Source organism: Cyanistes caeruleus, chromosome 1 (assembly GCF_971803275.1).
Source record: "Cyanistes caeruleus chromosome 1, bCyaCae1.hap1.1, whole genome shotgun sequence".
Lineage (NCBI taxonomy): Eukaryota > Metazoa > Chordata > Aves > Passeriformes > Paridae > Cyanistes > Cyanistes caeruleus.
This window is the reverse complement of record NC_141701.1, coordinates 95,119,328-95,142,634: the sequence shown is the minus strand read 5'-3', so window position 1 is coordinate 95,142,634 and position 23,307 is coordinate 95,119,328. Positions and strand designations below refer to the sequence as shown.

Genomic DNA, 23,307 nt, shown 5'->3' with positions numbered 1-23,307 from the left:
ACTTTTAAAACAGAGGAAACTGTTAGGAGTGATCCTCAATCAGGATCCTCTCTGCTCCAGATGCCAGCTTTCTATGGCTTTTGTTACATCACACAGGTGGAGAGGCCAGCTCTTGTTGTGCACAGTCCTAGACTATGGAAATGTTTACAAGGTTAGTCCTCTGATGGAGATATATTTAGCTAAGAAGTCATATTGTACTGATGAACCACTCCATCACTGGGTCTTGGAGAAATATGTGTTAGAATTAGAAAAGTAAGCAAACAGGTTATGTATCTGGGGCAGCGTTCAGCATACTAAATGCACATTTTTATAGGAGCTAAATCATAGTCTAGTAGAAAAACTAGCATCAGGTGCAATAGCACAAGTCAGAACTATCCTCACACAGAATTCAATTGTGGTCAAGATCTGGTAAACATTTTACTTTTCAACTGCATACTTTGCACACTATTTGCGTGACATCTCCTTTTCTCTCTTTCCCTTGTTGGCTGACTTTGTGCCCTTTTGGCTTGTCCCCCTCCTTTTGTTTTTCTTCTTAAGCCTAGAAGTGATTCACTGGAAAAAAATTCATCTAGCCAGTGAGCAGGAATTTCTGCCCTATTTACAAGTGAACTTCACTATACTTTTCATAGGTCAAAGTCAAGCCCAAAGTACTCCCCAGATTGCCTGTTAAAGCCCTGTCAAGTTCTTAGTGACTTCTGATGTTTCCCTTCCAGCCCATCTGTGCTTACCTCACCTGGCCTGTCATAGGTGCTATTCACTGCTAATCCAGAATACTTTCCCTTAAAAAAAACGATGTTCTTGGAGATGGACTGTGTGTCTTCTGAAAGGTCTCTAGAAGATACTGCATTGCTGGAGGATTGATGAGAAATAATGTCATTGGAGATTCTACTCTGCTTTCCAGGTTAACACGGAGCTAACTCTTGGTGCTTGAGCTGTTGCTGGCTCTGCTGCATAGCCTCCGCGTCTCCGGGAGGATCATCCCTGTATCTATGAGCAGAACAACCTCATGTTTTACTGACATTCACCACAGGATGGCAGTGCAAGATTTTAATTGTCAGGCTGTTTCAATTTCATGTGTATGTGCCTTGTGCGTGTGACAGCATAGTTAGACAGAAAATTAAAACCAGCACTGCTTTTTTCCATTTTGAAAACAAAGATATACTAGTTTCCTTTGAAATAGAGTGAATTGTAAAAACACAGAAACAATAAGAAAACAATGCTGCTGCTGCACGTGAGATGCTGCCATATTTCAGAAATGAACCTCAGCTTTCTTTGTATGCTGACTATGCATTTAATTAATTTACACCTCCTCCCTCAGCCTAAAATCTGTATTGCAAAGATTGTTTACATGATGTATTCTAAGTGGCTTTTGACTTTAGGGAGCTCTTGCCCTGATATTGCATCTTTTGGCCTGTGTGCTAAGGCACACCCTACCGGTGTGGTCCCAGAGCATGTCCTGCCAACAGAGCTAGAAGCGATTGTCAGAAGGTCAGTTCAGCCTTCCTTCTCTCTCTCCAGTTTCACCTTCCCATTTTCTTTTTGCATGTCAAATCAGGAATCGTTTCATCTCAAAATGTACCTGACAAAATCAAACAGTTGTTAATTAGGTTCCCTGTCTGGCTTGCAGCTTGGGTGCCAGCGCGGGCAAGAGGAGGCAGCAAGGAGCCTGGGATCGTCATTCTGGCTGCACCTCATGCCCAAGCTGTTTTATGTGATGGCAGAGTTGAAGAAAGCTCTCAGGTCTGGGCTCTGCTGGCTGTTGATTCCAACTAGCTTGCCATCACTGGTGCTAATTTCTGGTTTGGTCTTCACAGTGAGATGCTGATGGTGTTTCTTGTTCCATGACATTTTTTTGTCAGGATGCAATACAGTAAAGTCTTATCAGATCTATATCATTGGTGCAGGCAATTCAAGTTTTAAACAACACGTCCTGCTTTGAACTGCTGCTGATACACACACACACGCTTATTCTCAACATCTTACTGATACTTGTAATTTCTGTGCTAGTGCATTGCACTATCTGCATGGCTAAATCTGTACAGTGTCGCTCTTGCTGGAGAGAGTTTGATAAACAAAAGCTAAAGGGTTCTTCAGGTAGTATCTATCAGTTAGGGATGCCACTTTTTTAAAGCTTATGTGCCTGTGTTTAGTAGTCCCAGTTGTCCACTGACAGATAAACAAAAAGTAGAGTTCAGCAATGCTGCTGGAGGTGTGATAAAGGCTCCACATAAATGCAGCAGAACAGCAGTTCTGTTTTCTCCCCTTCCCAATAAAGGGCAGTTTTATGTTTCAGAAGGTTTCTGGGATGACTAATATGATCTGATACAGAACCAGCCTGCACTGGAAGACTTTATGGAGGAAAAATGCATTTTCTATAGTTAGCACCCAGCACTCTTAGCCATATCTGCGAGAAGTGCTACTCTTACACTGAGAGTTAGACTTCATCCTATACCCATAACATTTCTGAAACCCAGTATTTTTCTTTACAGTATAACTTCAGGAAAATATCCATTTTATCTGAAGAGAAGATTATTCTTCTTTTTTAATTTTTTCAGAACATATCTTTTTCTCTGTCTGCTCTAGTGATATAGTGATAACTGAAACATGGACAGAAACACCTATTTAGTCTGAGATATAGCTCCATTCCCTAAATTGAACTGAGAAAACAACATCTACCTGTTCACTCAGAACTATACAAAAGTTCTGTCATCTTTTCCAGGCATATAATCTGGGTTTTCTTCTTGCACAGATAAAAACAGTAATACATAGTAAATGTGTGTCTCCAACTGCAGTAACTCTTCAAGAACAAACGTTGCAGCTAATATTCGGTTAATATTCTCCTATGTTTCCAGATGTAGTATCCCAAACCAGAGATACTGCAAATTCAGAACTGCACAGACCCTGAGCATGTCTCACACACACACACACCCACACCCCCACCCCCACAACACCCACACCCACACCCACCCATTCCTTAATTAAGGAATGAAACTTTGCCAAATCCCTGTGGCACAGGGATGGTGATGATGTCTATTTCCATGGCAGGCAGTGGGCTGCAGCTTTGGTATGAGCTGTGGGCTGTTGTGACGTGCTGTGTGTTAGGTGGATTAGGGGCAGAAGAGGAAGGGGACAGCATCCCTGTAATTGCTGCTAGGATGGGAGTCCCAGTAGGCTTGTTGTCCTATGAGACCATGTAAGAGTAGACATTTTTTCTTCGGGAGGGTTTGCAATATTTCGAGACCAGACCAGCAGCGTGGCTGCAGCACAGTTATCGGGAGCACTGATCCTGTAATGGTGTGTTCATCTGTGTGCTCTTCGCAATGCCACCCTCTGAACACATTCCTTTGGCAGGGGAAGTTTGGGGCTGGAGAAGGGAGGAGATGGTAAAAACCAGAACTGAAAATGTGCTTAGGGAAGAGGAGTATGAGAAGGAGGAAGAAAGAGGGAAGAGGGCAGGAAACACAGAGGGCATTAAGACACTTAAGGCAGCAGCTGAGAACCTACAATGGTGGGAGAGGTTCTTAAAAAAAACAAGTCATCAGAGAGCAACAGATGAAGTAGTATTGCTTGTACGCAAACACATGCTCACACATATGTCAGAATTGACAGAAAATTGGTATTAGGAGGAGAGGGACTGTCTCACACAGAAAAAGGCAGGGTTAAGACATCTGTGGCTGTCCCGATTACAAGAAGTCCCCAAATGCCTCCTGCTCTGCAGGCAGTGGGAGCTGCTGTGAACACCCTGAGGCTGTGGAGGTGCCCACAGCTGCTCTCCTAGGGCATGTCTCTGAGAGCAGCCTTCAGCCAGGCAGGTGGGCAGCTGGCAACAGGGCTCCCCCTCTGTGTGCTGGCAAGCAGATGGGTCAAGCCGTGCTTCTGCGGGAGCTGGGCAGAGCTGAGAATAAACCCCAGATTTCCTGCGCCTCAGCTCCATCCATGAGGCCGCTGCTTCCCCACGCACTAATCTGACATTACAGAACGTATGGCGATGCAAAGCCACAAAGAAACTAAATTAGGAGAGTAGTAGGCGTATGACTTGCATGCAATGTTTCCCTTTCACTGCAAATTTCTCGTTTACTGTTATTTTTGCATTGGCCCGTGTGACTGGATTCCCATAAAGTGGTCTCCCACACCTCAGGCAGTTGATAGAGCAGGAGGCAGTCACTGGGCCAATCTGTGCCTGAAAATTAGAGAGAGACAGACACAGACCAGGCATCTGAGAAAGAGACGGTGGTGCAGGAAGGGATATATGAACCACTCTGGCACAATTCAGTTGTTAGGCAAATGATTAAAGCTAAAAAGGAGGAAAAATGGACTGCTTTCCTGGTTGTATATATAAGCTGGACATTTGTGGAGAGTGAGCAAGTGGAGTGGTTATCAACAATAAAAGAGTAATAAAAAGATAAGATCTTTGCATTCCAATTAAAAGAAAAATCATTGCAACAGGATCAGATGTTTTCCCTGGCAAAGAGGCAAAGAATTTCTGTCCAGGCAGGAGACAAATACCTACCTTTTTCCTTTTATCAAGTATTAACCCATAGGCCTCTGACAGGAAAAGGCAGAGAACTAGCATAGGGAATTCTATTGGAAATGGGAAAGCACTTTTTTTTTTCTTTTTTCTCTTTGTTTAAATTTGAAGAAAATCGGACCAATGAATCAATGGGTGAGGGAAGACCACGCTGTTAGGAGATTAACACCAGAAGAAACCTTTGAGCAAGATGGCTTCTCTGATGGGACTGGGTAAGAAATTAAAGAAACAAATATCAGCTTTGCTTCTGCTTCCTGTTGCCTGTGCATTAGCCACATGTTTGCAAAACACACTGTGCAGCATGTGATGGTCCAATGGCAGGGCTCACCTCTGCAAGAAAGCTTTGTCTTACTGAGGCTTTCAGCTCCAACCAATGAAAAACAAGTATCAGATGAAGTGATTTAATGACAAATTCACAATATTCAGTGCTGAGGTAGCATATGTACGGGTGCTTGAGTCAATGGAACAAAAGTAGGTTTGCCTTTTCTGTACTGTTTTTTCAAGATTTTTCCAAAGTAGCTAGAGTGATGCCTATGGGTTAAGCACATGATTTACTGAAGATGTTCAGAGGCCACATTCTGGCTTGTCTTCTCTCTGTCGATGCCAGGCAGGTAGATAGATAATCAGGGAGTAAGTTGGTTTCACTGATTAACCTTAAGGATCCAGCGTGGAGATTGCAGCTTTTTAGAAAGACAAGAAATGTCCTTGATTCAACTGCCCATGAAGTCTGCTACCTCCTTAACCAAAATTTTAGAAATTATTTCAAAAGTTGAAGTGCTTAAATATTTACTATTGAGTGTAGTTTTAAAATCTGATTGTTGCTTGATTTTTAAAAAAAAAATTATTTGCAGTGGAAGACTAAGGTTTTTGTTTTGTGCATGTGCAGTGTAGACCTTAGAACAATATTTGTTTATTACCATGGAAAGTGCTGACTGTAGAGAATGCCTGTAAAAATAAGGAAATATACCTGAAAACATAGGGGAATGCAATATTTCAGCCAGTGTATTCCAGACAAAATCATCTGAATGTGGCACAGTGGTACCTCTTAGAAAATGTAGTGCAGTGACTTGGTTTCCCTGTTCTATGAGCAAGTTTCTCACCCTGGCTTCGGCTCCCACAGTGCCAGGGGAGCCATGTTCATGCTGGGGACAGCTGTACTGTGCCATAGGAGGTGAGGGCTGATGGGAAGACTTCCTCAGGCAGATGTGACTTCTGGCCCAAAATGAGATACAGAAGTCACATTCATAGATCACCATTCTGAAATTATTATGCCTCTGTTGAAAGATGTCAGTTTTCCAGCAGGAAATCTATCCTCCAGATTTTCTGACCAGAACTTATGTTTATCAGTCTCCTAATTCCAAAACCTCTTCTCCAGCACTTTCTTTTCTTTGACAATCCACTAATAGCTTCATTCCCTTCCCTATCATTGGCTCATCTTTCTTCTTATGTGGAAGTGTAGATCAGCTGAAACATGTATATTTCTTGTCTTCTTCCAATAACAATTTGATTCTTTACATTAACCTTAAATTTCAAACACATTGAGGGGAAAGGTAGGAGTCTTCTATACTTGTCATTTGTTTCAGTATTGGAATCTAAACATAACTTTATTACATCCCCCAATTTTTTGCTTTACATACATTATAGAAAATGTTTTAGCAGCATTTGGCAGGACACAATTAACCAGTGAGCAGACCTTCCTGATAAATATTCCCAGGTTCAAATCTGCATGTAGTGGGCTGAATTAATATCTACACCTACTGCATATGCTAAGTATGATGTCATGGAAGTACTTTGGTGAGTTTCTAATTCTTAGTGGATGTATATATCTATATATATATGCATATATCTATCTCAGGTTGTTTCCAGATAAAGATTCCTCATATAGGTACCCAAGTGGTATCTTGCACTCATTCCTTGTGGTCAGTGAGTATGATGAATACATCCTTAGTGGCAAGATGACAGTTACTTCCTCATGCCAGGGGAATACCCAGAACAGCATTAATAGTTGTCAGTTGCAGGAAAATTGTCTGACCCATTGAACCTTTATCTTTTTCAGAGTAGAAGATTTCTATTGTTTTAAAGATTTTTAATGTTGCATATATTTCATGAAATATGTCTTAAAATGTGGGTTTCTAGAACTGCACTATTTGTCTAAGTAACATTTCCCTAGTTAACAAGAGTTTAGGAAAACACCAAGATCCATCTTAACATAAGCCAACAGACGAACTTCTCAAGGGTACCTTCTAATCTAGGTTTTTCTAATTTTGCCATAATTTAGGACTTATACTTAGTCTCTTGTATTCTAGGTGACTGCCTGAGTGACCAGTCTACTGGCTAATATGGGAAGAATCTGTCATCCTCTCTTCTGAGGGGTGCTCCACTTAATATCAATATTTAAATACTTAGTTGAGAAGGGGTTTGAACTCTGAACTTTGCCATGTTTCCTGACTAGTGGGCTAGAAAGGCAAAGTGTCTTCTCTCTCCCTGCTATCTTCCCTCTACTTCAATTTCTAGACCGGTGATGGTTCATAATTTACATGAAATGGAACATTTCCAAAAAGTATAGATGGAAAGAAACCAACCTGTTGGTAGCTATATCATCCCCAAGTTATCCCACTAAGGAGAGATTTGAGAGAAAGTGTTTGGATGCAAGAAGTATCTTTAGACAGACAAGAGTTTGGATCAAACACAATTTTTTGATTGAGTAGAACTTAATACTTTTTGAGTTTAATCTTTATCTGTCAGCACCCTACTGCCCTGACTCTTCCCTGGGGAATTTGGGTAAAAATGAGAGAGACTCAGCCATAAGAAAACCTATTAAAAATATTTTAAAAAAAATGCAATACTGAGATACATACTCAACTCTGTTGACTTTACAGTGTCTTTGAAACATATTACTAAATCCACTTTCTTTAGTTCATTTTAAATGTTACATTCCCTTGGTTATTTCTGTTAGCTGTGTTTCCCTAGTTTTGCTTTTAAAATACAGAATTAAATATTAAAAGGTTAAGGTTTCTTTTTTATGCTTTCCTCCCCCCACTTCTTCTGGTCTAGCCTAAATGCCAGGAGGAGAAAATGCATTCTCAGACTTAACTCAGCTGCTAGCTCTAAATATTCTGTACTAAATTAAGTACTGAAACAGATACATGGTACTCTGGAAATATGGCTTCGAGCAACAGAATTGTGATAGCTCAGGAAACTGCCCTGACAATCAGCAAGAGCTCTGTCCTGATGAGTAATGGGGGAGATTTGTCATTGTCTTCTCACACCACATATTTACATATGAACTCTACTTTCAGAACCAATTAGGCATCATATACTTTTGCACATGGGCACATTTTCCTGAACAATATGGGAAGAACAAACTTTGAATTAAAAAAAAAAAATAAAAAAAGAGAGAAGTTCAGATCAATCACACTCTTATTTTAATCTTGCTTTAAACATGCTGTTTCCTTTTTTTCCCTAAATAGTTTTTTATGTGGTTGCTGAAACATCTTTGTAAGAAAAGCTACAATACTCATACAAGGAAAGTCCCTGGTGGTTTTTAAACACCATTTTTATTAAGATTTATTTTAATTTAAAAAGGGAAGATATAATAAGCACACCAGCCATTGAAACCCCTTATCATCACGACTACTGTTTGAGTATTATGAAGAATAACAAAAATTACTTCTATGCCATGGGTTGTCTATGGAGGTATCTAAAGTGATTTGGGAAGGTACATTCTGAAGGAAACATTTTCATGTGCAGAAAAATTAGGTCTGAAAGTGTATTGATTAGGCAATGAGATCAGCCATGCAGATGACCATTTAGGTGTGTAACTTCAAATTGTTTAATGTGCACAGTTACCACAGGAAATGAACATACACACATACAGTGACACCAGCAAATAATTGATTAGCTTCAAGAAACAGGCCTTTCTTTCAAATGTTTTCTCCTTCCTTTCTTCCAAATGTTTTCTCCTTGTACATCAATTTCTATAAATAATCTTCTAGCGATTAAAGCTGACAGCTCCAAAGACTTAGATTTAGTCCGTGCCCAGTACGGGTAGGTACAACACAGATAACAATATTTGACAATCTTTCTATATCACCGTGTATTATTCTCAAGAATTTTTGGCAGACCCTTGGAAAGAAATTTGGAAGAACAAGAAAAGGATTTTTCCCTACCAAATGCATTCACATTGTACCAAACCCTCCACAATATTGGGAAGGACCTCAAGATGTTGGTGATAGTAGACAAAGGCTCTGACAGAGCAGACACACTCATTAAAGATCACAATGATGCATCTTTACATACAAAATCTTTACACAAAATCTCTAGTGTTCATTTTGTAAATTGAAAAACATCTTTCAATGGGTGGGTGAATTCTGTCAAGCCATGTTTCCTCCAGATAAGACAGGAGGTCAGATTATCTAAACTATGCCACTTTTTACTGTACAAATCTGTACAAATCATGACAGGTTCTTTGGTGGTAGCTCTGGATTACTTTTTCAATCAGGAAGCAGAAGGCATATATGGTATTGGAGCATGTCCAGGGAAGAATAATGGAGATAGGGAAGGGTCTGGAGCACATGTCTGATAAGGAGTGGCTGAGGGAGCTGGGATTGTTTAGCCTGGAGAAAAGGAGGCTTAGGGGGGACCTTACTGCCCTCTACAGCTGCCTGAAAGGAGGCTGCAGCCACATGGGGGTTGGTCTCTTCTCCACATAACAGGCAATAAGACAAAAGGAAATGGCCTCAAATTGTGCCAGTGCAGGTTTAGATTGGAAATGAGGAAAAATTTCTTCACAGAAAAGGTTGTCAAGCATTGGAACAGGCTTCCCAGGCAAGCGGTGGAATTGCTGTCCCTGGAACTGTTCAAAAAATGTGTGGATGTGATGTTTAGGGACATGGTTTAGTGGGGTATCTGGCAGTGCTGAGTTTGTATTTGGACTTAGTGGCCTTAAAAGTCTTTTCAAGCCTAAACCATTCCATGATTCCATGAATTCCCATATGTGTGTGAACAAAAGAGAGTGAGTCTTGTGGGCTTCTTTGTTACCAGATCACAGTCTAACAGAGAAAAACTGATGACTAGAGTAACTTTGAGACCCAACTTTCAATAGAGGTACTGCCACATCTATTACATAGCTTTTGATGCCTATAAGATATTGATGACCTGACTGCATCAATCAACCAGGCTGGGCAGGATCAGTTCCTCTCTGTAGTGTTCTGCCACTTGCTTGGCACCCAAGAGTGGGCATCAAGCAGTTGAAGTCAATGAGAAGCATCTGAGGAATAGGTAAAACATTTCTAAAGGCTGTCACCTGTATAATGGCATCCATCCTGTTGCAACTGGTTTGAGGCAAGGGGGTTTCCAGGTATCTAAGGAGTTGCCTCAGTCTTCCTTCCCCTATCAGCCAATTGAATATGGGAACAAATTTAATGCATGATCAGAAACTACTTCTTCCAACTTGAAAATTTTGGAAGATGTGGCCTTCACATCTAGCATTACTGTAAATCATAGAATCATGGAATAATGAAATGCTTTGGGTTGGAAGGGTCCTTAAACATCATTTAGTTCCAACCCCCTGCCATAATCAGGGATGCCACCCACTAGATCAGGTTTCTCAGGGCCCCATCCAACCTGACCTTGAACACTTCCAGGGATGGGGCCTCCACAACTTCCCCAGGCAACCAGTAGGCTGCTGTATGGGGCTGCCATGCAGAGTGTGGGTTGTGCCTAGCATGGCAGGAGGACAGCATGCAGCACTCTGGCTGTGAATCAGCGGTGCCACACTGCTTGGAAAGCTGTGCTCACCACTGGCCTCTGATAGGGCTGGCAGCAAATACAGAACCATTGTAGCATGCAGAACTAAAAAAGTTACCAGGCAAATCTGTGGTGTTGCCTGTTGACCTCCCTGTTACTGTGGTGACTAAGATCAGATGAGTTGAAAGAAGAGTCAGCACTGGCATGGTGTCACCCTGAAAAGATGAGTGCTGACTTCCAGTGATTTTTAACTGTTTCAACATACATGTGAAAATTTTCCACATACATGTACAAGAAGCCCAGACTCCTTTCTCCTGAAATATGAACTGCTTGGAGATAGTGGCCAAGCATATTTGAGTGTGTATAGGGCTGCTAGGTGCTTACTTTAAGCATATTCAGATACTCTGGAAAGGTTCTATCTACCTAGATGAAGAGGATAATTTTATGATTGTTCTGCTTACTGGACAAGGCTGGTTTTCTTCCTTTAAATTCTTGTTTTTAATTATATTTGAGCTAAGCACTCAGAGGCCTTAAGGCAGGAATCCCTTCTTTACTAACTTGTAATTAGCTGATTGCTGCTTTTCATGTCTGTTAGGAGCAGGAAGCACGGAAGCTCAGAGTATATATTGCTATGTGATGACTATTCAGCGTCTTTCCCAATGCTGAGGAAAATGCAGAGTCTCCTTGTAGGACAGCTCATTCAAAAAGTGTTATGCCACCAGAGGAAGTACTCTTACTTTTATTAAAAGGCAGCTATGAGGCTGTCTAGGTATTAATTTCATATTCCCCATAATTACCAAGTGCTCGCCTCTGCTTGTGAAAACTGTAGTGAATCACCTTCCAAACCTTCCTCTTCCTGTCACTTAGCCCCTATACTACATCACCCTCAGTTCAACAGGAGAAAAATCACAAGGCAAAGCTGACTTTTAGCAGTGACTTTTTCGGTTTCTTTACAATGAAGCTGTGAAAGGAAATAATAGTGTTTTGTTTTCTCAATTTTCCCCCAGTCCATTCTCAGTGGCCTCCTTCGGTGTGCAAATTAAGCATGGCTCTTGTGGTTCAGCCTATTTTCAGCATGGCTGTAGTTAGCAGTTGGCTGAACACCCAGCACCGTTGCTTTGTTTCATAGCTTTGCATCAGTAAATGACAATTATAAACCAGCTTTTTCAGCTTGCTCTTCAGGTGCTTGCCCAAGACTGGAAACCTAGTATTTCAATCAGTAAGATTTTTTTTTTTTTTCCAAATTAGCATCCCTAAAAACCTCAAACCCCAAAACCTCAGCCACAGAACACAAAGTTTCTGAGCCTGGCTGTCCCAGCTCATGTGCTCCATTAGGACAGAGGCTGAGCTGAGCTATCAACATATGGCAGCAACAAGAGACACAGGTTACCTCATGTACATAAGGCAGAGTCTCCATGGCAAGTAAATGTCCTAAAACATTTCTAGGGTCACAAACATTTTACAATTAATAAATTTCTGAAAGGTAAGTGGAACAAGTATCATCATCTCATGTGGCATCTAAGCCACAGTTTTCACCTATACTCTGTGTTGGACCTTGTCACTGAAGCTGAACTTGAGTGTTCAAGCAGCTGGGACTTTGTCTGTAGCACTTTATGGGCATCTGCAGAGGAGGAAGGAGCACTCAGCTGCTGCCTCTGTGCCATCACAACCTTAAACATTATAGTTTCAGACTTAAACTTCTCCCATGTATAAGTAGCCCTTGGACTGAGAGAGCGATTTCAGTGGGGTATATGCTAACCATGTAGTAAGGGGACTTCACATGGCAAAGACCCCTTCTTCATGCAGTGGAACGGGATGTGCATCATCAATGAAGATTAACTTGATCTCTCAGCTTCTCTGGTTTGTTACTACTCTGTGTCTGACATCACTGGCAATATGAGAACTGTGTCTGCTTCAGTGCAAAAGAGAAAACCACCAAGGCTGAACAGGATCATACCACTAATAATTTCCAGACAGTGCTTTTCAGTGACATAACTTACCCTCTGGATCATCAAAGTTACCTGAAGAGGTTAGATTAAAAGAATAAAATAAAAACATAAGAAAGGCAGCATCAGCATTAGGGGGATTTGTTAAATTGTGATTGTGGAATTAATGAAATCAACAATTTCCTGACCTGAGGAATGGAGGGACATACAACAGATGGCCTGAGTTTTCTTCTACTCTGCATAATCTCCTCTGCACAGGGTGCTCTTCCTCTGAGGTATCTGTGGAGTCTGGGAAGGGGAAATGTTCAACTTGCTCTTCCTTTAAGTCCTAGTAGAGCTAGATAAGAGGTTTTGTAAAAGAAAAAAAGAAAAAAAAAAAAAGAAAGCAAAGCCAACAGTACATTTAAGCACTCTAACAATGCAAGGAAATGTAGATGCCTGATTAGAATGTTAACATCTCATATTTCTTTCCCTCAGCTTTTACACACCGAATGGGCACAGACCATGCTCCTGTTTGCTCTCCTCCTGCCTTCTTTTTCCTGGAGAAGCCCTGTTCTCTGACACAGGGCAACATCAGGGCTTTTCTGCTGGGCCTGTCTGCACAGGCTGACCTGCTGCCTCTCTCCTATTTTTCTCAACATCAGCAAACAAATTGCTGTCCTCTTCTTCATCTTCCTGGTGTTTTTCCAATATACTTGGTTTCACTGTTCCAGACAGTACTTAATATAGTGAAATTTCAGAGTGGATGAGGATAGCAGTTCTTTAATATGTCTTTCTGAGTGTCCTTGCACTGAAAAAGTGAATCTCATTTGCGAGTGTTGGTGTAAGAAACATGAATGCAATTTCCTGAAGTTTTGCATGAGACGTGTGGGAGCAACAACATACCTTTCACATCCTGCCAACTTGATTTCATTGGGTCTTGGAGAATGTCAACCCTAGGGACAGTTGATAGCCAACTTGTTATTTTGTATAGCTGATAGTTTTTATGTGACCTTTACATGAGCAGGTCTTACTGTATATACAACAGCATATGTGTGTGTCTATATATATATATAAAATACTTGTGCCTCTCCCTCTGCTCATGGCCTATGTGTTAAAACCTTCATAAAGGCAAATGGTATACCACATCCTTCCTTTGAAGACAGTCAATTCTGTAGCAGCTGTCCAGCAGAGTAAAATGACTAGTTCTTAGATTGATTAATTCTCACTTAGACAACATAATGAGTTTAACCAGGACTCTTCCCCTTCACCCCATATCAGAAAACATAAATTACTGGGTACTAGATTGGAAAAGCAGCTGCTAGCATGCTTAGAAGGAATGACAAAGTTAGATTAAAAGTATAAATTCTATTTAATGTGCATCCCCTCATCCTTTCCCCAAATCCTCAAAGCTTTACCATTTATAGAACATAATTTTTTTACAGCATTCTTGTTAGGCAGTGGGGGTAGACAAACATTATTATCCTTATATTAGAGAATGAATGAAGTGAGGCAGAGAGGTCTCTGACGATGTGTCTATACTAATTATCCTACTAGTACAAACATAGAATAATTAGTATACAATAACTCTATATTAATATAAAATTATAATAAAATGGGCTATTCCCAATTCCCTGACACCAACATGACTGATGCAACATGCTGCAACATATGATGGTGAAATACTTCAGTCAAAACAGGTTGGCCACTTTCAAATTGCCTGCCGGGAATGGTTCCTAGTCTGTGTTTAGGCCCAAAAAACATGCCTGCAAGTCTACAAGAGACTTGCTTGGATCAAAATGTGCTACAAATAATTTCCCCTTGTGCCCTGGCGCATGGCTTGTGAGTACAGACCTAACCAAAGGATTTTACCTAGTGCTATGTAACAGCTCTATTGCTGTACTTAATTGTGGCATCATCTTTTGCTTCTGTGAAATCTGACTTTTGCCTCTGCCACTGTTGTTCTCCTCTTCCAGCCTGGCTAGGGTGTGTTGCCACTGGGGGGCAGGTCTCCAGAGCAAACAAGCTTGCTTCCTTCCAACAAGCTTATCTCTACCAGGGCAGAGAGCCTTAGCAATGATTTGGCATTTTGCAGATGTTTCTACCAACATTTAAGTTATGATCAACTGGAGTTCCTATATAAGGACTGGATTCTGTCACCTGTACAGTCTTGAAACAGCACCTGTGTGCAATCATCTGTTAAAAGCAATAAGGAAAGATACTGCTCATTGTTAGGAAGGAAAGGAGCTTGTAGCCATAAAGTGTTATGTTATAGAGGAAAATAAAGCCACAGGCAAAATTCAATACAAAGCAAAAGTGACACAACCATAACTCTGCTACTGTCTCTGTCAAAGTCTCAGTTTTGGGTAAGTGGAAACTGGTGCAGCTAGTATTGAATGTGTAGGAATCCTACAACACTGCATTATAAGGGAGCTTAATATCCTTCATTACACAAAATATGTGCAATATGGACCAAATTAATCTCTGGCTTAGTTCTATCCAGTGCATTATAATCCCTTGGTTTATTAATTGGTCCCAGACCTAAATATTTTTTCCACCATTCTGTCTACCACTTTTGGAGCAGCAAGATTTTCATTAATTTTCATGCAACACAGCAAATTACTTCCTATAATTTAAATCCTCATTTATCTTGTAACAATTAGGGCCTTTGATGAATATATGAATTGAGCCAGCATCAGTGGGACATTATATTCCTAAAAGGATGCATGTCACCTAAGGCTCACCTTTCTATACACAACTTATCTACTGCTGTGGGCAACATACATGTCTGTTAGCATAAAATATTATTTTCTGAGTGTCTGTTCTAACTGGCTGGAACAATAGCAGCAATCTGCAATCGAGACCCAACCAAATGTCTCTGCAACCATCTTGCAAACAGGAGAGATGAAAAAGAACATTCACTACCAGTCCAGGGCAGAAACTAGAATCCCTTGGATGGTGTGAGGGTACATACAGGCAGTCAGAGCAAACTCCTAGTAGAAAAATGAAATGCTACTCATTCCATCCCCAGAATACCTAACATCAAATCACTTCAATGTGCTTAGCAGCCGTAGCTCACATGCTACAGTTCAGAAGGTGCATAAGCATTTTTTCATTCCACAATTTTTGATCCACCTGGAATAACAAAAAATTCCTCTAAATAAAGCTTGCTATGCTTGTTCACAGTCTTGTCACCTCAAGATTAGCCTCCTGTAATATGCTTTCCTTTTGGCTATTGCTTGAGATCATTCAGAGCCTGAAGGAAGTCAGGAATGCAGCAGTCTCATATTAATCAGATCTTAAATTCGCAGCATGTCACACCAGAGCTCTCTGAGCTGCCTTGGCTGCCAGCAGGATTCAAGGAATTGGTGCTGACCTTTAAAACTTTGGATTCAGGCTCTCTCCTCAAAGCACACTACTAGACAGCCATCAGTGGAGGCATCTGGGAGACAGCTCTGCTTGATAGCAAGGACTGCCAGCAGGGCAACGTTTGCCAAAGCCACCTTGGGTCTTCAACTGCACTGAATTTCCAGACATGCTGCTTGAGCTCTTTTTTTTTTCTAATTTTAAGAATTTAGAGAAAGATCATCTAAGGGATGGACTGTCTTTTTAACAAGCTGATTCCAAAGGGTAGTATGGGTATACCTTACAAATAACCCTGAAACAGATTAAAATGCACTTGCAGTTAGCACCTGAGATGAAGGCTTACTTTACTTGCAGGCTTGACATAGCCATCTCAGCGGAACCTCTGTTTTACCTTACAAAGTACTAAAGAGCAAATCTAATTACTGTGCTTCAATGAGAAATGTCTGTATTGTGTCGATGGGACACAAGAGACAGGCGTTGAGTGCTGGTTCCAAACCTGGCCTGTGGAAAAACAGGACTTAAGCTAGTTAACCTAAAGTCCAGTTATAACACAGCGTTTTCTCTTGGGTGCTAGAAGCAGCTGAACATTCAAGCCTCTGTATGTTGGCAGTAAATGAATTGTGTAAGTGACCCTGGCTACAACACCGGATTTTACCATCCACAGTGCTAATAGAAAATGCACTGATGCATATTACTGGAGGAGAGTCCTGAATATGAAGTAGCAATAGATTTAGAACCAATCCTCAGGCCATTGTACAAGGCAGGAACTGATAGCAATAACGGAGGCTTCTGCTCCCTGAAAGGGGCTTCTCTTAAATGACAAGTGAAGTGCAGTGGCAGTCGCGTGCCAAAGCACGCACAGGGACTGACTTATGGTGATGCAGCTGTAACAAAATCCCATTTGTAATGAAGCAGAATTGAAGTGTGAAATTATTTCATAAGCTCTTTGGATGGTTTGGAGGAGATGGTTCCCATCATCTCAGGCTGTCTTTTGTGAAGGCTCAAGTAGGCAGCTCCTGTTCTGCCCTAAGCGACTATCACAGCTGTGAAAAAGTAATCATGGATTCTCTCTACAGGGGAATCACCGCTGTTCTTTGCAGTGCTCTGGGGCTTCATGAAGGTGCTATTATTTGATAGCTTTTGTGCCTCTTACCCATTCATAGAAGCACACATTGCTATGTTTAAGACAAAATTTAAAACACTGGAATGTAGTAATAATTTTTAAAATTATTGCTCTATAAGTAGTTATGTACTCCCACATGAGTGTGCATTCCTTAAGCTGTATTTTTCACAGACTGGATAAGTATGATATTTGAAAATATTTGAAAATAAAGCCATACAGAGGTCATTTTTTCAAAGACTATCTACCACTAGAAGTTCTGTCGTTCTAAACAAATTGGTGGCAGTGACACTGGTGCCTGGCAGATCTTCTACTTTGCTATATTGATCTACTTTATATTTTTCCACATTGTACCCAGCCTTAAAGACTGTGTGTAAATAGCCTCTCCATTGCAGAAAATAATAAGCAGGAATCAGTGACTGCATCCCCTGGTCCTTAGTGCTTGTCTGAATGGCTTTCCTATTCACAGTTATCACTATGTCAAAAGTAAAAGAAACATTACCACAGCTTTTACTGCCTTATCTGGTTGCCCTCTGGGATTATTCAAGTAGGTAAGGAATGCAGCAGCAAGTCCAAAACCTAGCTCTTTACAAAAGAATAAAAAAATGTTAAAAAAAAAAAAAGAAAAAAAGTTCTGTGTGACTGCTGGGAAGTGAGAGCACTCTGCACCCTGCAGGATTAGGTCCTGTGATAGAGAGTGCTCCTGCAGTAAGAGGAGCTTGTGTGAACACCTCCCACCTACCCATCTCAAACCTGATCAAGAGGAGAACACGTCTGTCAAACAGTGCAGTGTTTTACTGCAAACAGAACAAGGTTCTCTATTTGCAGATGGAATCACTACTCAGCTATGGACAAAATTGTGAAATTTCTCAGTTCTAGACTGCAGCCTAATTTTTTACAGAGATGTTTCGCTATTTTTGTAGCTATGGAAACAGGCTTTTGTTTCTTTTGAAATAAGCCAAGAATTAGGGGCCAGGCCACAAAATATTCTGTTTTATTACAAAACCACCAAAACGTGATTTCTCACCAATTTAACTGGCAGCAAGAATATTTCACACAGCAGTACCATGTACTGATGCTCTCCTGGGGAAGCTCAGCAGCAGTAACTTTGGCTGAGAGTTAGGACTATTTTTGGAAGCTTCGAAAGTATCCAGGGAAAGTACTTTTCACTTTTATTCATATAAACAGTATCTCTATTTATTAAAAAAGTGAGAAATGGCTTCTCCTCAACTTCAAATGGCTTTGACAATAAAATTCTGCTTATATCAAGGTCTTGGGAGACACATGAAGCTTTGTGACAAATGGGGTGTTTGGATGATGAAGAGATGACTTGAAGACTCAGGAAGAGACACTTCAGAATCCTGCCCCTGGAGCACAGTGAAATAAAGGTGAGTGCACTTAGATCCCAGCTCTGTGTCGCTTACCAGTTTAATCTCTCATGCCTGCATGGGGATGGACTATGATGAGCTATACAGTCTTTTCCATCTTAAATTACTAAAAGGCTAAGTAAGTCATTCCTGCTGTGAAAAGAAGGGAAAAAAACCCTATGTAAATGTTTATGTTCATAAGTACAGGCTTAAATCTTATTGAAGTCCATAGAATTTAAAGTGCTTAAGTGTTTTGCTGAATAGGGATATGTTGCTGAATCATGGCCAAGACTTTTTAAATTGATGTACTGTTACCCGTGAAATTACTAATATGCTCAATATCAACCCAGTACTTAAATGCATTGTTAAAGGGGAATAGACTTTTTCAGGGCTTCTGGTTCATCCTCTGAAAGAGCATCTGGCTGAATCAGGGATTCAGAATAAAGTCAATGAGTAAAATTGTTAGAAAACATAAAGCCTAACTATAGCAGGAAATTGTGGAATGAGCCAGGGCAAGAATTTTCTAGACAACTATGCTGCTATTGACCATTTCAAAGTTCAGTACTCTCTGCTGTGGTGTTACTATTCATCCTGAAATTTACTTTCCATTGAACAGAAATTTTTTAGGAATTTTATTGGAAGTGTGTCATCTTTATTGGTATAGACTTCCATCCTTTTGGGTCCATCACATAAAGACGTTTCCATTAGAGGCAAGCTAAATCTCATGGTATGAACAGGAAAGAAAGTAGATTAACAGTGTCTTTCACTGCATATTAATTTCCAGTACCCTTTTCTAACTTTCTTTTTCTGTCTTCCACCACTTCTGCAAGAAACTCTCTGATCTACCAACACATCAAACCTGCAATGCATTCAGATACTCTTTCTGCAAGGTGTGGGTCGGTGTATTATTTTGCCCTTAAGCACACACACAATGAGAGGATTTACTGGTTGTGGCTGGGGTGATCAGCAGTGATGAGATTAAACCAAAATTTTTGAACACATCATGGATGAAAATATCAGTGAGGCTTGAGACATCAAAGATGGTCTTGAGCACATTGCCTCTAAATGTCAAAAAAGACTAGGCTTGAGGTCAAATGTTGTAACCTAGGGCTATTCAAAAGAACACCTGCAGGGAGGTGTTGTGGCTGTCACTCCTTATCAGAAGCACCAGTCTCAGCTGTGTGGCAGTACATTTTCCCTTTCTGTCAGGTGATGCACTATTCTTTGCCCTCAATTTCTTTCCTTTTTGGCGTTGATGACTTTCTGGAGGTGAGACCTCACAAAGAATTGTTGGGAGTTGATTTCTGAATCCAGGCCATTCAGAGAGTAAGCCCACATACTAAAGCATTAGGAAAATAACATGCATTATGTGTGCTGGGGGGGATGTTGCTGCCACCAGCCACCTTCTTCCACCAAGAGGAAGGTGTCACTGCCACCAGGGTGCCTGCCCACTTGCCTCGCAGCCTGAAGTGGCCAGTGTACCCATGCCTGGCTCCTGACGAGATGTGCTTTTGAAAAAGAGCTATGGGAAAAATTCTCCACTTCAAATGACTGCAAGCCATTGTCCATGGAGTGGAAACAAGAGGCTCCATCCAATCTCTCTTTTCACTGCATGCTTCTCTCCTCTGGACCACTTTTTGTTGCTCTTTCAGTAGCTTTCCTGTGCCAACAAATAACAGGCATTAAGGATAGAAAAACAATAAAATTACATGAGAAGAGAGCAACAATCAGTACACAGAGATAAACATCAGCAATAAAAGCTTGCAGCTGCATGCCCTACAACATATATAAATGACAGAGGGGTGTGTGTGAGGGAAGGGAACAGAAGTGGTGTGTGCAGATCCAGGAAGGGATGGTGCAAGGATTCCTGGCAGAAGCTTGGGAAAGCCCACGTGGTTCAAGAATGCTGGAACCACAAATAGCCTCTGCACAAGAACCAACTGTGCCTGAATACCACATCATTGTGAGCTTCTTCCTTTGGCTTCTTGGAGTTGAAAATCAAGATTTAGGGTTAATGTGGTGTGTCAAAAGTCCAGGAAGGAAAAGTGGCGCAAATGCCATAAAGATGACACTCTGAGGGCAAAAGAGGAAAAAGAGATATTTTTTTTCTCCTCTCTATGATATTGTAGTCTACAAATAGAATGAAATGCTTCATGTTTATGGGGAAAGAGGAGCTTTGCTTTGTACTCACTAGAGATATTTTTCATTGTTTAGGATCTACTTCTAGATGGCAGGTCTTAGCTTTGTCATTCTCCTCCAAGTGTCAGTACTGTCCTGCCCAAATCTCAAGTTGCTATTATTTTGAGAAGGAAGGTGTTGAATCTGGTTAAAAGAACAAGAGTTCTTGCAACAGATTGACTGGGGGAAAAGAGAACTTGCTGTTTGGTGCTGGTTTGAAGTCCACGGGTGCTCCAGCAGAAGAGTCTGAATGCAGGTGACATGGTGAGGAAGTGTAGCCAAGATGCTCCATAGCTGGCAGATCAGATGGCCTCTGCAGCCAAAATCAGAATTTCTGGGCCATCTCTGTTTTTCATTTCTTTCTTTGTTGTTTGATTTTTTTTTTTTTCATCTTGATTTACCTGTTGACACTAACACGCAGTTTCACAACTGTGGGCAGTTTCAGCTTAGCTTTCCACATGTGAGAAGTGGGGACTGGCAACAGATATTCTCTGGGGTACAAAACCCCAGAAGTGTAAGTTCCCCCTGAAGTGTAAGTTTGGTGTTTTAACTGCTTCCCTGCTGTTAAAACTGATGGGCACTCAGCTTAATAGCACTCTCCATTGCTTTGCTCCAGAGCTGCAGCCCAGACAGTACCATTTTGTAACTGACAAAGATAATTTCAAAGAATTATTAATGTATTACAGGGATTAAGGGAAGTAGCTATTACTTTGAGGACTGATTTGACTTGTGTCCAAGGATCTGCTTTCCAGACAGATACAGGCCCACTGTCAGTGGAGAGGTACTATTGCTGAACAGATCAGGTGTGCACAGCTGTGAGGACCACTGCAGATGGCAGGGCAGACACATTGATCCTGTTGCCCTCAAACGCTCCAAATAGATAAATCCTATTTTCCTGGGATTTTCTGGAAACTCAGAGGGAAAACGGAACCATCATCCATATGACAGGAGATTTTTCATGCACAGACTTAAGGTACAACTTTCATGGAACAACAGGAGGATTTAATCTGATTCAAGGCATCATGTGCTATGGAAAACATTATAGCTTGTCCAAGACAGAGCAGTCTGTCTTTAGCTGAAATTGTTGCATTGATAAAGAAGCATGGATAAAAAGCCATGGAACAAACCCTGCCGTCTACTTTAAAGGAATGCTAATATGAAATGGGAAAAGTAACTCCTGATGAAATTCAAGGACTGCCATAATGAGGAAATATTTTCACCTTTGATCAAACAGAGATGGTGCTTTTCAATGCTTGAGATAGACACAACTAAGCTTGCACAGCAGAAAACTGGACAGCAGTTTTAAAATACTTCAAGCACATTATCACTGTTAGCTATAGAGGCCCTTTAAATGTGTTTCTATATCTCTGAAATAAGGCTTTAACAATTTTTTTTTCAAGCTATTAGCTCAGAGATATGACTTCTTTAGGGTCACACAACAATTTAGTAGCAAAGATAGACAGTAAAAACAGCATCCCAGTTCAACTAGGTGGCCTAAACCACCTTTTCTGTTCATTTTATTGTGATCTTACAGCCCCCTAGCTAGTGCATTTTGTCCATTTTTCTCCAACATCATACTAAGCATTAAGGGATAAAACCAGAAGTTACTTCCATACTGATTTGCCTCTTTAAGCTGGAAGTTGTTTTAGTCAACTCTTCAGAGTGTCTATTGTTTGGGTCTTTTTGTGCTGATTGACAAGGTTTTTCAACTAATCCAGTGTCCCAGTTTCAGCAGAAACCAGTGGCAGAAGCAATACCAATGTTAAATGGAGTGTTATAGACTACAGGGTGCAGTTCTATTCCTGCATGAAAAACTGCCAGTCACTTAATCTCTGTGGGTGTCTGGTGTAGCACAGCAACACCTGAGCTGGCTTTAAATTAGCTGAGTGTGACAGCATTAGCACATGCACTGCAGCAACACACAGCTCAGCTCTGGCTGGGAAGCTTGTGTTTGGTATGGAATGGAGCTCTCAATACTTGTGGTGAAAGGAACATGAAATTTATATCTCTGTTTTATTAAACACTGTCCTTAAGATCTCATACTTAGTACAGCTAGATAAAACTGGATGCATGTCATGTGCACTTCCTTAATGAGTCTGGAAATGGAGAATTTAGTACAGTTAAAACTGGCCAAGGAACTGATGGTCTGATGCTTCAGAAAGCCAGCACACACCACTTTACCCTTCCTTTCAGGTCATAATTAGTACAAGACTCCAGGACAAGCCACTGCTGGGTAATGTGCACATGAGGAAGTTGGAAATACTCAGCTCTGCCTCATCATTTGCTGTGCACCTGAATTGAGAGTTACTCAGTTTAACCACATAGAGCCCAGCCTGGAGCACTTTATTGTCAGGCATCAGGATTGGCCCATGCACAAGGAATCTGATTAAACTTTTCAAACATCAGGTTAATATTCATTTTGACACTTCTTGGCTGCATTTTGCAGTTTGTTTTCTTTTTTAAAAAGAGGCAAGATGCTCATAAGTAAGCATAGTTCACCTTCAAGAATCATGAAAAACCAGCACCAGGTTCATCAGCCACCTCAAGAAGAAAGACCAAGAATAGCCCATGTTTGATAGTCTCTTTGCACACTCTAGTGTGTCATTTATGGCATATTAGGATGAATCATGAAATTTAAGCCTGGCAAGTTGTCAGTAGAGCATCTGTAAACAAATTATGATAGTTTCAATTTTCCCAAGTGAACTTTTAAGAAATGCTTCCTCCTCCCAATGAAAAAATAAATAAACAAACGGAGGTTACAATAGATGTTTTTTAGAAACACAACTTTTACAAACAGTAAAAGAGAATTTTAAAATTAAAAGACATTTTTGTCACATACACTTTTTGCCACTGGGACAAAAGGCAGATTCTCTGTCTTTCTCTCTTACAAAATGCCCTGTTTAAATGCTGTTGAGATACATGATACAACAAAGTTGTTTTATCCCCATCAGGGAAAACTCTTATCTGTTCTGGAGGTCATAACCACTCCTTGAGCGGAAAAAAGGCACTGTGTTTCCAGGCTGTGAGAAAACACATCTAATAATTTTATAGTAGCTCATCAGGATAGTTAAATAC

General features: G+C 40.7%; 1 long non-coding RNA gene across 1 annotated transcript in view; it reads left to right on the top strand.

Moving 5' to 3' along the window:
• Positions 1-17,985: 17,985 nt before the first annotated feature.
• Positions 17,986-23,307, top strand: part of LOC147655750 (uncharacterized) — a 33,758-nt gene continuing 28,436 nt past the window's right edge. Inside the window, exon 1 of the long non-coding RNA XR_015274204.1 lies at positions 17,986-18,075. This is a non-coding gene — a long non-coding RNA (uncharacterized LOC147655750). The remainder of the gene's footprint in view (positions 18,076-23,307) is intronic.